Source organism: Lissotriton vulgaris, chromosome 4_1 (genome assembly GCF_964263255.1).
Source record: "Lissotriton vulgaris chromosome 4_1, aLisVul1.2, whole genome shotgun sequence".
NCBI classification, from domain to species: domain Eukaryota; kingdom Metazoa; phylum Chordata; class Amphibia; order Caudata; family Salamandridae; genus Lissotriton; species Lissotriton vulgaris.
The window spans coordinates 304,473,127-304,486,456 of NC_141691.1; the positions used below are offsets into that span (position 1 = coordinate 304,473,127).

At 42.6% G+C, this 13,330-nt stretch overlaps 1 pseudogene; it reads right to left on the bottom strand.

Moving 5' to 3' along the window:
- LOC147718677 (ATP synthase peripheral stalk subunit b, mitochondrial pseudogene) overlaps positions 1–8,391 on the bottom strand; it is a 33,873-nt pseudogene extending 25,482 nt beyond the window's left edge.
- Positions 8,392–13,330: the final 4,939 nt, after the last annotated feature.

Below are 13,330 nucleotides of genomic sequence, written 5' to 3' on the forward strand. Positions count from 1 at the left end.
ACTTCTATTCACTAATCTTTTTTTCTGGTTTTGTCTCCTCAAGTAAAAAACCAAATCATCCTTTGGTCTGCCTAATACTAAATACCACTCTCAATATTTCACCAAGCCATTCAATGTCAAATCTAACATACAGAAGGGGGTCCAGTTGTCAACTCAAAGCCAGCAAACCAGTGATAAGTCAGTAGTAGAGATTATACACGTCATTTTATTAAAATCATTAAAAAAAATTTAAAAGTTAAACACGATTTTTATTCTTAACACCAGTTAGTAGGATCCCCTTCTTCGATCATAGCTATATATTACAAAGGTGGTGTAACATTTCAAGATGGAGGTTATGTTTTGGGGGTCTAGGCTTGAGTTTACTGCCGTTCTGGGTCATTTGATATTAGTGCACGGCCTCTCACTAAATTGAACTGTCGGATAGGTATTTATAGATGTCAACATTTGCTGCCATTGTCGTTATTTGATTGAAGAAAGCCACACAAAGCAGGATCCTCGGTTCAACGGTAGGTCTGCAATTTGCCCGATGTGGTTACGCGTATTTTGCCTATATGGTTATTGGGACATACAGAGTTGTTAAATTAGTTTTCGGTAAAATAATATCAATGCAGAGTTCCCTACTCTCATTTAATGTCTTTAAGACTTGAGAAGCTGGTAAAAATGTTCAGAGTTGTAGCTGGAGGTTTTGTAGTGTAGTCCCTTTATCCCTAATAGGCTCTGCACAATGGAGTAACATACACTATAGATTTGGCATAGGACTGAGGTCAGTATTTCTCTATCAAGTATATTAAACTTAATTGTGTATGTGCCAGCTAACTCAGAGGTCACTAGAAGAATAAACAAGAAGGGATTAGTCTGTGACAATGGCATAAACAAGACAACTTTGTTTCCCCTAGAACCGGAACAATATCTTCAGAGACGTGGAAACATTAGATAACTATTTCACTCAGTCAATCATGCATGCTTCGTTTCTACAGAGTTGCATAGAAATAGAGAGATGGGTGTTTTAATAAAAAGGGGTTTATTGAACAGTCTTATTTCACATGCAAAGAGATATGAACTGCTACAATCGTTAGACAGAAAGTGAAGTATAATGCGTACAGCGTGTACAGTAATATAAAATAATACTGTAATAGCATTGTCTGTTGCTATGACATATATAAACATAGATACATAAATGACACAGGCTAAAATACTCAACTGGTGCTTCTAAAATACACCTACCCCAGTGTACCTAACCTAGTTCTAGTACGGGGGAAGTAGTAGGTGCTGTTTAGATATAGTTTTAGTTCTGCCTAGACTTGCCAAAGGTTTCCCTAGGTTCCAATCAGCTCCATACCTTAGAATGGGAGAGGTTGGTATGTCTTTCCCTGGACTCGATCTTCCAACACCCCACAAGGGGAGTCAGAAACACTGGAGCTAGATTCTCAGCAGGAGGATGACAGCTTCTAGTCAGTGCGTCAGCTGGAGAGTTGGCTTCCTTCGGCACTTGCTGTAGCGAGCTGCGTCGTGCAAGTAGGTAGTCGAACTGCACCGAACCACACCGTGCTTTGCCATAGCCAAGCAAGTGAAGGTATATTTATACCTTGAAGGTGTTTAGGAATGCCAGTATTGACGTAAAAGTCGGGCATGTGAACGTTAAGTATGGGTGAAATGTGCAAATTTGCGGTACGTGAATTTGTTCGAAAGCGAATTTGTGGTCCGCAAAATCCATGAATTTGTGCAAATTTGTGGATTATTTTATTTTTGTGTGTTCGCGGTTTTTTTTCACAGCGCCACTGCGAGGTTACTCATATGGTCGTACATGGGCACCGCCATCTTGTTTTCAGTGTTCGCGTTGTGTATTTCCGTTTCCGGGCGCTAGTTGCATGCTCGCTGTTGTATCCTTTTGTGAAAAGACACCAGGAGCCAGGAAGAATATTCAAGACTAGTTTATTCAGTCTTCAGATCAGGTTACATCTTAGATGACTCCAGCCAGCCTAGTATGGTACCAGCCCCACCAGGAGCAGCCTCCCTGGCTGCTCAGCCCATCTCCAACTGCCACATTCACCCCACTCAGTCACCCAGGCATTCCACACATCACAGGCACACCAACATTCTAATACCAAGACACACTCTGGCTGAGCAGCTAGAAGCAGCAGGGCTAGAATACATATTAAAACCTCATCAAGCACCCGGACTTTGTTTCCACATTTGGTAACCCCCTCACCATTCCTGAATTTATAAACATGAGCAGCAGAAGTTCGTGATACTTGACCTTCAAAAGTCAACAGGCAGGTTGCGGCAGACTCCATGTCACCGGAGCTTCACAAGATGTTACTTCACAAGATGTTGCTTACGTCACTAATTTCTCCATATGTACTTACACCAACCCTAAGATGGAGGCACGCAAGTCACGTGGGACCGGGTGGCTACCGGCACGTCAAGGTTGAGAAGCATCCATAGAAGCAATGCGAACAACAACGTGGACGAAGCGTCAACAAAGATTCACAAGAGTCTCGCGTACCCGCGGTACAAAGGTGAGTGGCACGAGCAGGACTTTGACAATTTTGAATGTGAAGAGAACAGTTGCACTGGCAAAAATGGAGAATTAGCTGTAGCTTATCCCCGATGCTAAAATAAATAATTACGATGGTCGGGGAATCCTCAAAAAATTGCCTCCACATAAGCTTGCATACGTTAAGAATAAACACGCAGTGTTTTGACACAGATGCGCGCACCTTGGTTCTGGCAGGAGTGAGGCAAAATATCAGGAAATGTCACGTTGTCCAAGAACATCACGCAGGTGCAGTCAATAAGGCAGCAATACACAATTTACCTTGAACAAACTTTATAGTTGCTGTAGCTGCAGATGAAAACTCAAAGTTGAACACTACTACCTTAGGGCTAATCAATTCTCGTTCAAGAGCGAGTGTGTGAATATCTGCCCCAGACTAGTATCACACATAGGGCCAGATGTATCAAGGCTTTTGCGACTCGCAAAGGCCGAAATTCGCAGAATTTCGGCCTTTGCGACTCGCAAACGGCCTTTTTGCATTTTTTCATATGTATGAAAAAATCGCAATTTAAGGAATCGCAATAATTTGCGATTCCTTATTTTGCCATAGCATTTAAGGAATCACAAATTTTGGGATTCCTTAAATGATATGTATGAAACATTTTGAAATTGCGATTTTGTGTTAAGAAATCGCAAATTACCACCAACTTGCACTTGGTGGTAATTTGCGATTTCTTTTAAAAATGCCCTATTTGGCATTTGTGAGTGTGGCATGTGACACACATACATACCCATAGGGCATGTATGTGTGCCACATGCACACACATGTGAATTTCAGGGGTGCAGCAGGGTGTCTTTTAGACACCCCTGCACCCTTGAAATAATTCTCAAATTGCGATTAGCAAATTGCAAATTCGCAATTTGAGAATTATTGCACTATCATTCCTATGGGCCTACTGGCCCATAGGAATGCATTGGAAATTATTCTTTAATTGCGAATTCTCAAAATGCGAATTCGCAAATAAAGAATAATAAGGAATCGCTATTTAGGATTCGCAAAACGGAATCTTGATACATCTGGCCCATAGACACCAAACTTGCACCTCTCCTGCAGGACCCATATCCAGAAGATGAACACCAAACAATCATCTTCTGTGCAAGAACTGCACACATAATTCAACCTTAATGATCATGTTGGTTAAAGTAGCAAGAAAGCAAACACATGTCATAACTTAAAAGTTTCTGGGATGTTGGAGGCACTGTGACAGTGGTACTGGGAGCATCATAACTAGATGCGTTCAAAAGTCGGTAAACTTGTGGAGGCAATCCCTGCATGCTGTTGAGTAGTAACTCCTTTATGACTACACATCCCGAATTGTGCCTTGACTATAATGACACTATAAGCTCTGTAGAGCGCTGTGACTGTAACACCAACAACTGGCCCTTTTTGACTGCACATCCCAAAAATTGTGCCATGAACTCTTTTAAGTCACTTTAATTAAAAGGCACTCTTCACACTTTAGCGGGAAGTGGCTGGTACCCCTACACCTGGTTGTAGAGATTCTACCCATCCAACTCACAGTAATGTTGTATCCTTAGTGAAAAGACACCAGGAAGAATATTCAAGACTAGTTTATTCAGTCTTCAGATCAAATTACATCTTAGATGACTCCAGCCAGCCTAGTGTGGCACCAGCCCCACCAGGAGCAGCCTCCCTAGCTGCTCAGCCCATCACCAACTGCCACATTCACCCCACTCAGTCACCCAGGCATTCCACGCACCACAGGCACACCAACATTCTAATACCAAGACACACTCTGGCTGAGCAGCTAGAGGCAGCAGGGCTAGAATACATATTGAACTAATATGTAGAATACAACACTCGCGTTGGGCATTTCCTATGTGCGGGGTGCAATTACATCATCGCGTCTGTTTTTGCGTTCTGGCGGCGGAAATATCGAGCAAAATTACCCACGCGGTCCCAATGGGCGCAGCCATCTTGTTTTTCATTAATATCTATGGTTCTGGGCATACTTTTTCTATCCTGCTTCAATCTTTGCAATCCTTTGTTTGTTTGAACTTTTTTTTATCGTTTTTACACATTATCTATCCCTCTCTTTTTCTACATCTATATTTTGTGTTTTTTTCTACTTTTGGTTACTTTAAAACTCCTTTTTTAAAACTCTTTTCTTTTATTACTTTTTTCCTACTCTCTTTCCTATTTATTTCCAAGCCTGTAAAGGACCATGGCAAAGGAAGCCGGGAAGAACAAGGGGAAGGGTCCCGTATCCCGTACTTGCGGGCAATGTTCCCTCTAATTTTTTTCCTCTGTGTGCGGCAGTGTAAGGTCTATGTGCGCTAAAACCAAGGCTATGTGCGCCAGTAACCAGGCGCGCGTGTGGGTGCAGCGCCAAATATCACTCCAAAATTTTGCTTAAAATAGTGAAAAGACGTGCATTTCCTCACATCCAGATCCACATGAACGGTGTTAAGGCAGGTTTGAAATCGTCTCACATAGCAATTTGAAACCTTAGCAGCTATGTTGCTGCATTTCTTTTCTTAATAGAGCTGGGCTGCGGGGTGATTGTGTGCATTTGCTCAAGTTTTCATGTTAATTTCAGCTCATGATGGGTGCTGCGATTAACATGAAAACTTTAACAAATGTTCTCTTTGAGCAGGAAAAATAAAATTATAATAACATTATTAAAATGTTACTTTTCGCAGTTTCAGGGCTGAGTTAAGGTACGGCCGCATCAGGCTTTCGACTAAAACATTTTAATCCTAGTGTCCGCATTAAAATGCATTAGTCACATATTCTAGCGCCCCTCTGAAAGTACTGCAATTGAGGCACACTTCCAATGAGGCAGCACCCGCATGCTAAAATTGTCTAACATATGAGAGCATGCAACTGTGCCTTAAAATTTGAAATGCTATGCGTCAGAGATATAATATTCATGAACAGCGCTGAGCAGGCAGGCCAGAATTTAACAGATCAATTAGCCGTGTCCCAACCAGCCTTCCTATAGTCTACTCTGAGGGTACCAGTCATCACGAGGGTGATCCATGGAGCGGGACTTGCCTGATGTTTTACCACAATCACACCACCCTTTTGGTGAACAGAAGCACACACATGCTTCAAAGATTGGACACACCGGTAGGTGGTCCCTCCGTTGGCCTTATTTCAACAGTAGTAGCTGTAACTCACCAGGGGTCAGCAATGCAGGATTTGCAAGCACACCAAACTAAGTTCACAAACTTCACAGTCACTGCTACATGCACAAGCACTATTAACATGTTCTTGCTTTGGGGCCACTGGAATTATACAGCAATGGAGGAAAAGAATTAAACCACAATGTTGACTAAATTATGCAGCAAAAAGAAGGCTGCAGCATAATGCAGTACATTTTCTGATACTTTATTATTTTTACAGATAATGACAGTCTCTGGAAAAATGTTGCCTTATTAGTACCAGTGTAACATACAAATCCAGCAGTGACAAAGGTGATCAATCAACTTTTGCAAAGGGCCGTCCACTTCGCAGAAACACTAGTCACATTTTTTAGTAACATTTGATCAGTTTGCGCTACAAACAATTTTTTCGTTAAAATCATAAAATTATGCAGCATATGATGCATTATGCGGTAAATATTGCAGAACCAGAATTATATATAAAACATTTGCAAACTAGGATATTTTGCCATTCATGCTTGAACTGCTCTTGATGAAAAAGGGAGGAGAAGTGCTGATGACAGAAGCTGCATGGCTCAGAGACAAATGGTTTGTGCTTCCACTTTTAAGCTTATGACACCTGGACAGAGACATTTTAAGGCATGGGCAAAGTGGGCTCTCTATCCCTCTGTTCTGTAAAGCTTGCCCCGACGACCTTGAATAATTCATCGACAGATTGTTTTAAATACTGTTTCTCTTTAATTTACGCTAGTTGTGATGTGAGTGGTGCGTGAAAGTCTATTACAAAGATTTTGCAGCAAAATGTTGTGTTTGTTTCACGCAACACCCATAAATAAAGTTTCATTTAGATTAAAAAAGGACTTCATATATGAGAAGTGGGCGGGTGTCACAGAGATTATTTGCAGTATTGTAAGTGAGCTGCTGCTGTGCTACAATGGGTGCCAGCATGAGAACTTACGAATTATAGAATGCATTCTGCTTCCAAACAATGTAGGTTGCAACACCATTGTTCTGGCAATGCTGTACACCCGAGGGAGGGAGAGAGGCAAAATCTGCTCGGAATCCTGCACTCTCACTGGCTGAAGAGGTATTTCTGTGGTAACTTGACGTGTGGTTGGTACTTAGCTGATTCACCTGCCACCTTTCCACCCCAGCGTCCATGTTTGTTACACCTGAGGCTGTGCTTCCATAAAACCCACACTGCCCGATCCACAGAATTCCATCATGAAACATATTCACAAGGACGTTTCATTAGAGAGCATTAGCTTATGCATTTATGCTGGCGATGTATACAGTACAGTGTGCTACTCACAGTACTGGAGCTGCATCACGACGTAAAGTGCACAACTAATCTCGCAAAGTTAGCGAGTGCACCTTAAAAAAATCCTGAAAATGGGTAAAATGTCATTTACCGCCCCAGAACTGGCTCTGGGGCAAAGGCTGCAGTAGAAGCGGCTGTTTTATGTTAGCCTTGGCTGCCTTGGATGGGGCTTGTCAAGGGTGGTGGTCCGTGGTGTGCACTTGCTGTTGCCATACAAGGCAGGCCCACTCTCCTGTTCGAGGCCTGCCTACATATGCGGCATCCACTTTACTTTTTTAATCCATTAAACACTGACTTAAGAGCCAGTCGGAATCCTCGGAGTGTTATGCAGGACTGCCTTACATATGGCAGATTGCTATGTGCCATGACTGTTTTCTTAATAAGTAAATATTTGAGGCACATCCGTTCCCAATATCACCATACTTTGAGTGTAAGTGCTCCACCCAGATTTCCCCAGGGACCATATGAAGTAGCAACATTGCAACAATAAGGCAAAAGTAATTAAATAAGCTAATGTGATAAGCAGAGGCACAAATGGCGCTTTCTGTTTTTCTGCTGCATTGTCGATTGGAAATAGTAATTTCTAGTTTGCAATATCTCCTTCATTCCGTCCACCCACATCTAATGTGTCAAATCTGATGTGTAGTCAGCATAGACTGTACTAACATATTCCCTGCCGGGTCGGCCTTTGTCATAGTAAGATGATCAGAAGGCGTACCCACTGTGAGGGAGGGAAGCTGCTAGAGGAACTTCACAAAGTATAAGAGGTGCGCCGCTCTTTTTATTTCAAAAACTCCAAACAGTAAGAAATAAAATATGATTTGTATTTATTTATTTAATACATATTTATAAAGCGCAGACTTTGTTCGAAGGTGTCAGAGCGCTGTACAATAGAAATATTACAAGAGAGAAATGTTACAAAATAGAACATACAGAAATAGCAAGACACAGAATCGGACACAGCAGGCTAGAGGAACACAATATCAAACAGCAAGCAAAGAAAGCACAAAAATAAATAAATATTACAAATTTACAATGACTAACGGACTCCCTGGAGGGGTCTAAGAATGAAAGAATTATTGGATGATTATTGGATGAGCGTGTGACCCGCAGGTCAGGAGAGCTAACTCAATGTTTCATCTCATTTTAATAACACATTTCATCGGGTTGGCTGATACACATTTTAGCTGAGCACCGGGTGAAGCGTCAGTTTGTGTTCTGTTCTGCTTGAGTGATCCGTGTATATTGTGGTTTTGCACTCACCTAGCAGCTTCTGTTTTTCGCTGCTCATGTTGATAACTTTCTGCTCAAGACCGAGGATTTCGTACAGCCGCTTTGCGAGGGCCCCTTTCAGGATGTCCGTCTGGTTGCAGAAGGCACCCATTGCCACCCAGCTGGTGACCTTCAAACGATTCTAATTGTCTGGCATCCTGAAGTAATACTAGACACCTTCAGCACGTATTAAGTTCTACAGCGCTGGTGGCCTCTAGTGCGAAAGTCTTTCTTAGCACATTCCCCCATGACCTTCTAAAAGCACACGCTGTGTTTGGTGCTGCATTTCTTTTGTTTTCCAAAGCGGGGCTGCGGGCAGATTTGTGCTTTTGTTTAAAGCATTAGTGTTAATCGCAACTCGTGAGAGGCTCTGCAATTAACACGAATATTTAAACAAAAGCACTCAATGAACGCCAAAGCCGCACTCTAGAAAACAACAGGCATTTAGCAAGAGGGAGCACTTGCTAAATGCAGAGGCGGCGCGAATGCTCTTGTGGATGTGTGCGCGCCAAGGACACAGCCCTGCGCGCTGCGGCGGACAGAGCTGCGCGGGCGCCCAGCCGCGCGGCTTCGTGGGAACACTGCTTGCGGGCGATTAAGGGGGGAGGATGTATCGGGAGATTTTCAGCACAGTGGAGGTGGCCGCACTTATCTTTTATGTTCAGCGCCACCTCCCGAAGAAAGTCGCAGCAGGCGGCAGGCCCGATGCAGGGTATGGCCTCCGGGAGCGTCATCAGCTCTGGGATAAGGTGTGCTGGGCCATGTTTAGGGAGTCGGGGGTCCGGCGCACCTACTATCAGGCGACGCACTGGTGGGCGGGCCTCCTTGACCGGGAGCAGGAGCTGCTCGACCAGCTAGGCGTGGAGATCCCTGGGCTTGGTGAGTAGCTATTTAATAACTACTTTGTTTTCTTCTGCTCTGTGTTATTATATTGCTAATATATGTTTTTCCCGAAGAGCAAGAATGCTGTCAATTCGATTACATTGCAGGTAAATTAATGTTTATAGCATCTGTGATTGCAGGTGCTCGCCTGCTCAGTGGCGTTGCTACTATGCTTACTTGTTTGGAACTTTGTGCTCATTTGGCCTGATTATATATGAGTGTAGTACTTTACAGAACTGCGTAATGCTAGAGAAACTAGAGACTCAAGTCTAGTCCTTCCTTTGTACTCCAGCTGCCTCTAAGAAGAAGAGATAGTGGTGGATTGATAGGTTGAGTATATTATGACTTGTTATTAGTAGTAGGACATTTTTTAGTGGTCTGCAATCATGATGACGTACTCGGTCTGTCACGTTGCGTGCTGCTGAGTGCTGGCAGTCGTAGTAAAACCTTTTTGTTGTTGGTTTAGTTAGTGATTTACATAACTTTCCAAGTAGATGGTCTGCGAATCCAGCAATACTGTACTATCCTCCTAGTTGACCAGATCAGATAGGTCAATACATGTAGTGCGATTGTTGGCAATTTGTTTCCCTGAGATAATTTTAGATTGTGGTCAAAGAAATCAAATATTTCAAAAAAACAATCATCCATGTTTGTGTTTATTTCATGATCATCAGCAACTCCCAGGGGCAAGAGGACGACAGCGACGCCGGCGGAACAAGGTGGGCTGGATCGGTCCCGCAAGCTCTCTTCTGCTGGCCCCAGTAAGTTGTTCTGTTGCAATGTTAATATTAATAATTATACTTCCCTAACTTTTACAGCACCTATTCATTCCAAACTGTTTCCCAATTCAATTTGTTACAAAATAGTCTTTGATCTTCTTGTTGACTGTTTTTACATGCTTATCCTGCCTCTACTATCACTCTCTGTGCTATTACTATTTATTATTATTATGATTCGGTCTGTGTAGGTAGCTAAGCTTGCCCAGTCGGCAAACGGTGTTAAACAAAACTCTAATCCAGCAATAGCTCTAGGCACTGAGTGCAGTCCTCTGGGTTGCCCTTGCTGTCTATTCCAGTCTTCTTAATGTAAGTGCTTTGACAATTTCCAACAACAAAATGTCAATGTGTCCACCAAGAATAAGCTAGTAGTTGGCTTTTTTGATTTGATAGGAGCACATACCATACCGCTAGTGGTTCAGGGACTATTCTGCACATACAGAAGTATGGACAAGAGAAATAGGACATTGTTGATGATAGGTGCAGTTCGACTTTCCATATACCTCAGTCTGAACAGAAGTTGAACCCCCAATACCCTGACTGACTATCTAGTTTGTCTGACCAATGATTATACGACCTAGAAGAACAGGAGAAGACTACTGCCGAGTCCCGACCTATCAGAGTCACGGAAGCATGCCTGCAAAGTGCAGTAGTGCAAACACTTCCGCTCACTCACTCGTGAACAAAAACCACACAGTGTTTTTTATTTTTAAAGTTTTATTTTCAAATAAGAAATAAAAAAACAATTTCTTTATTTTTAATAGCGCAGTATTCCGAGCAAGCAGTGGTGATAGATCACGTTAAAGTTTAAACACCCTTCCCTAGAATCAATATACTTCAACTTAACACATCTCATTATTAGAATAACTGTGCGGGAGCCCTCACCTTGTTTGAACTTCAAGTACTGGTGGTGATGCGGAGTAGGTTGTGAATTGAAAAGCTCTTGTTGGCAGAAGGGCAATGAAATCTTCTGTCTGTAATTAGAAAAATGGTGCACGTTAAAAAACAAGCATTCATCAGTTGTGCCAAAAAGTGTAGCATGTAATGGCTAAGCATATAAAAGGTTAACACTCTTCACAAAACCGTCACTTTTTTTCATTCCAAATAATTAAAAATTGGTTATGTATTAACATTTTCTTTCATTACAAGACGAAATAGGGGGTGGTGTATGGCATCTAAAAATATGACATGGATTTAGGCCCAGATCTCTGTACTAGGGTGAATGTATGACATTGTTCTGCATTCTGTCCATCTACTGTAGTTTTTGCAATTGTCACCCTGAGTGGGATGGGTATGCTCAGACGTGAGTCCCATGCTCTCCACACCACTGGATTCAAGCAAGCCGGGCTGAAGACGGATGGAATGCCAGAAACCGGTCCTCGGAAGCTTGTTTCCGGTCCAGGGAAGGCATGGCTTGTCAGTTCGGGCTGGACTGTTCCCATGAGGCACAGGGTCAGACTGATTTGCATAGGGCCATGTCTGAACTGCGGTGGTGTGGAGTGCAAAAAGACGATGGATTTAGGCCCAGATCTCTGTACTGGGGTGAATGTATGACATTGTTCTGCATTCTGTCCATCAACTGTGGTTTTTGAAAATGTTTTTTCTAGGTGTCAGAACATCGGATGCGGCACATACTACCACCATCACCAGTGCCGGGGCCAGCAGCGCGGAGGCGTCCACTCCAGGGGGTGATGCGGCGGCGCCACAAGTGCCACCAGGAGCAGCTGTGGGGGATGGCTCAGCAGCGGCGGACAGTGGTAAGTTATTATACTCCTTACTTATTGACATTTTAGAGTAGGCTCGCAAAGGAGTATATGAGGTACTGTACAGTAGACAGTACACTAGTACAAGTACACTGTACAGCTAAGAACAGTTACTAATATAGAACTACATTTTTGCCAATCACGGAGAAGACAGTCACCCTTGACTTAGCAATAGCATTAGCGGAGGTAGTCCTCGAGTAAGCAATGGCCCCCTCTATTTGACTTTAACTCAGCTGGGAGACTTTTATCGTGAAGCCTAGTCATATCAGATGAACTTGAGGGATGTGATGAACGAAAAGGGAAAGAAGTGTGAAAGGAAGGACGAGCGAGTCGTAACATTTATGACTTTAAAGAATGATAGAGGTTTTTGAATGCAGGCAGAGGTGGCTGATAGGAAGGATTCAGATGCATGGCTGCTTGAAGCAAGGTTGGATGGAGGAGAAAGAAAAGATGACTGCCTGTGTGGGTGAATCAGAAAATGCATGTGTGGTGTGCATTTATATCATTTGAGAGAAACTCAAATGCAAGTCAAGTCGGTGGTTTACTAATTAAAATGAAAAGGGTGTGAGTTGGTTGTTGAGAAAAAGTAAAGTTGGTACAGTTGAGACATTAAGGAGAATGATAGACATTTACTTTGGAAGCCTGGATGGTATCTTCTTTCCCATAGATAGCAGAGGTGTATGTAGAGCAGACGCTCAGTGGATGACGAGTGTTACTTTGAAAAGCATGGCCACGCCAGAGTAGCAAAGCAGAGGAAATCCAAATGCTAGAAGTTGTGATTGTTCAGAAATACTCCCTTGACTAACAGTACAGTAGTTTACTTTGCAAGCACAGCATATATTGTGTATGTATTGTATAGTGACATTATATCAAGTCAAGTGCCTTCCTCCGGCAATTAATGGTACCACACTCACTCCTTATGTTAATAATTTTCTTTCAGCTGTGTCATGAGTGAACTATCGCTGTTGTTTATTCAATGTATCAAAACAAAGCACCTAAAGTCATCCATCATATAAGCAAGGATCATGTGATCGGCAGGATATATGATCAGAAATGAATAATCTTCATTTTCCTTTTGTAGTAGTCAAGGCCCGGGGGGGGGGCAGTGCGAAATATAAATTACATTGAGCAGTAGCCCTTGATGTAACCGAGTATGGCCAGTGCCCCCCCTATAGAAAAGTAAGAGCTTCCGTATCCTCACCTGCATGTACTGCTTAAAGTAATGTGAGTCTGCGTCATCATGGCTTGTGTCTGTTTTTCTTGGATGCAAGCTGAGTGAGCTGGCATTATGCCGACGACCACAAGTTCACGTACAAGTAATTTCTTTCATAAAACAAGAGAAAAAAAGAAAAAGACTGGTGTACTCTCTGACTCTCTGACTATGTAGTGAGTCCATGGTGCTGCTAGTAGAATTCCTGAAACTCCCACTAATGTTACAGCCCTTTAAAGACGGCGATCATACACATGTCAAAATGTTATACTGTGCTTGCAAGTTGCTAGTGTTACTGTGAGACAACTTTCTGTTGAATTAATCTGTGTTAATGCTAAAGAGTATTGGTTACAGTATTTTTCTTTCTTTCTTCATATAGATGCTCCACAAAAGCTCACCAGGAAGGAGATGGCTGTCCGT